We start from the raw sequence: 3,604 nt of genomic DNA, 5'->3' as shown, positions 1-3,604 counted from the left end.
TTTCTTGATGTCTCATGGAGTCATTGGCTTTCACTTGATGAGTTCTAATTTTCAAGAAGTTTCTTTCTTCAATATTTTTAACCCCTTTTACCATTTGGTCAATTCTGATTTTTAAGAAGATATTTTCTTCAGTATTTTTATGCCTCTTTTACCAAAGGCTTAACTCTCTTTTCATAATTTTCTTGTATTGTTCTCATTTTTACCAAGTTTTACTAAACTACTCTGATTTTTTTTAGTTTCCCTTTTAAATCTCTTTCTTTAGCTCTTCTAGGAATCATTATGGGGCTTATATCCAATCTGTAGTTTTTAAGGCTTTATTTACAGAATATTTCAAGTAATGACATCTGAGTTTATGTCTTGAACTTTCTGTTCACTATAACAGCTTTTTAAGGATGTTCTTTGTTCCTTCCCTCTCACCCCCACTCCTTGAATTTGGATTTTTTGTTAGTGTTGGGCTCTGATAACTTCTAGGATGGAAAATTCAAGTTTGAGCTTCTGTCTTTTATGTTCTGCTTTCATAGCTCAAGAACAATATTTACTTCCAACAAAGAGTGTTCCACAGAGAAGTCTGGTCATTCCCTCCTGGTCTATGTGTAATGGACAAAAGTGCTACCAAACAGCACCTAATTCTGCACCAAGTACAGTTATAGAACCTCTTTTTGACCAGATTTTCAATTCCCTTACCACCTCTGAGCACTGCTGCTGTCCCACAGTCCATATCTGGTGATACTTCAACCACAATCCACTTCTATCTTACTGCTTTTGGCTAGTCCCTACCCCAATGCCTGCATACCTCTCTGTCTCCTCAGGCTTTCCAGAGCTGAAAAAGTAACTCATGATCTTTTCTTGACTTTCCCATACATAATTCTGTTCAGTGTTTCCTGTGGTCATTTTGTAGGAGAGGTTTTGGAAGAAAAATGTCAGTTGTGGACTTTTAGCCTTCAATCTTGACTCTGCTCTTGAGTATAATAAATTCTTAATAAATAGTTGCTGACTGACTGACTGAATAGTGTTAAATTCTCTACCCCAAAAACACTTTCTTAGGCAAAAAACACTTCCTCCTCTTATTATACTTTCCAACCTTCCTAATCTTGACCTTGGGAACAATAAGCCTCTCTTCAACTTCTTAAATATCTCATCCTTTCCTCCTGTAGTAACATGGGCTCTACCAAACACCAATCCTAGATTATTCCTACTGTCTGCTTCCTCTGATGCTCCTGTATTCACATGATACTCAATAGAACTAGAGGAAATCACTCAATCTTACTAATTTTGTTATTCAGTCATTTCAGTTATGTCCAACTCTTTATGAACTCATTTGAGGTTTCCTTGGCAAAAATACTAGTTTGCCTTTTCCTTTTCCAGCTCATATTTATAAATAATTTTTTTTAACTGAGGCAAACAGTGTTGTGACTTGCCTAGTGTCACATGGCTAGTCTCTAAGCCAGATTTCAATTCATGTCTTCTTGACTCCAGACCCAGGACTCCATCCACTATACTACCTAGTTGTGCCAATCATACTGATTATCAGACCATCCATCATTTGCAAAATTTTGCCATACCTGCCTCTTCAACTTTTGTCCCATCTGCCTGATTCTCTCTCCTCCCACAGTCACCACTATGTTTTAAGCCATAATTTGTCACTATTGTATTGGCTTCCATTAGTTTCCCTGCATCCATTTTTTCCCCAATCCAATCCATCATTCACATAGCTGTCAAAGTGATTTTCCAGAAGCACAGATTTGATTATGTCACTCTCTAACACAATCAAGTCCAGTTATTCCCTATTACCTAAAAAATAAAAAGTTTTGAAATCTATTCACAAGCTGCCCCATTTTACCCTTCCAGGATCGTTGTATATAAACCTCCCTTCCATACACTACACTTCAACCATATTGGCCTTCTGTAAGATCCTAAAACATACATCTATCTCTCCTGTTTCTATTCCTTTACACTGTCCATCTCCTATTCCTAAGATGCACTTTCTTCTCAACTCCAGCTCATACAACCCCTAGCTTTTTCCAAGATGCAGTAGCTAAAACATTACTTTCTACTTAAATTCTTTCATGGTCCTCCACAATATCTTACTGCCCAAACTACTTTATATTTATATATATATATATATAAATGTTGATTCTCTTGGTAATTATTGTCAGTACTTAGAGGAGGGATTGTTTCATTATTTGTGTTTGTGAACCCATCAACTGGCACAGTGCCTGACACATAGGACTTGTTTTTTGAATGCTTGTTTAATGAATGGATGGAATAGATTGTCAATAAGGTTTCTTTTATCTTAGGTATAATTGTTTTCAGATTGAAGAGTTCTTTTCAGTCTATCTAGTTTGTGATTTATTCAGATTATCTAGTTTGTGGCTCATTCAGATTTCTCTTTCTTCCTGATCATCATCAAATTTCTGTAAAAAAGTATAACAAGATAGGAAGTAATGTGAAGGTACAATCTGAGCAACAAATGTTGCTTACTGTCAGAGAACCAACCCAATAAAAGTATGGAGAGGCTTATGCTTAGCAGTCTTAACAAGTGCTTTAGAATTACTATGACCAAAGAATTCCTGAAGCAAAAGTGTTACATAAAGGTCATTAAGTGCCACACTGGCTTGTGTTCCACTTAGTTCAATCACTCAAAGTAGCAGCAAGGGTTATTTTGTTATAAAATATACTATCTTTCCTCTATGGAAAAAAAAAATTGAAGAAAATTCCTCAGACAACCTTAGCTCTCTTCATTTTCTATTGTCTCTTCTATGGATCTGTCATCTATGACATCAGCTAATTCTTTCTTGAATCTATTTATTTTCCATGAGCCTCTTTCTTTCTTTCTTTTTTTCTTTCTTTCTTTCTTTCTTTCTTTCTTTCTTCCTTTCTTTCTTCCTTTCTTTCTTCCTTTCTTTCTTCCTTCCTTTCTTCCTTCCTTCCTTCCTTCCTTCCTTCCTTCCTTCCTTCCTTTCTTTCTTTCTTTCTTTCTTTCTTTCTTTCTTTCTTTCTTTCTTTCTTTCTTTCTTTCTTTCTTTCTTTCTTTCTTTCTTTCTTTCTTTCTTTCTTTCTTTCTTTCTTTCTTTCTTTCTTTCTTTCTTTCCTTGCTTGCCAGTCAAGACCAGAGCTTCAAAGTACTATTTTATGTGGTATTTGTGCTGAAATAGACAATCATCACTACGTCTAAATGTATTATGCCATGACTAGAGAGATCTTCACTAGTTTATCCAAGATATGATAATCTATAATGATATTTTATAATCAAACAAGAAAATTCCACCTTGATATTTTTCTATTTCTTTTTTAGTTTCATTTAATAAAAATTTCCTTACATTTTTTGTTTTTATGTTCATATTTATGTTCATTCTGATTATGTCTGAAACATGTTGTATAAATGAAAACTACATAAACCTTCAACCTCCTGTTCCCTGAAGAGAAGACATGAATTTTAAACTTTCTCTTTGTCATTTTAGCATCAAGCTCAGAAGTGGACATGTCACCTGGTAACTTTTATTAAGGCTTTCTTGCTTTATGGAATGTATCTGCTCTCTCTAAGACACTGAGTACATACTGTTTCCCTTTTCCACTACACCTTATTATCAAGTCTCTGAAACCA

This window comes from Monodelphis domestica, chromosome 1 (genome assembly GCF_027887165.1).
Source record: "Monodelphis domestica isolate mMonDom1 chromosome 1, mMonDom1.pri, whole genome shotgun sequence".
NCBI lineage: Eukaryota > Metazoa > Chordata > Mammalia > Didelphimorphia > Didelphidae > Monodelphis > Monodelphis domestica.
Note: the sequence above shows the minus strand (reverse complement) of the source record.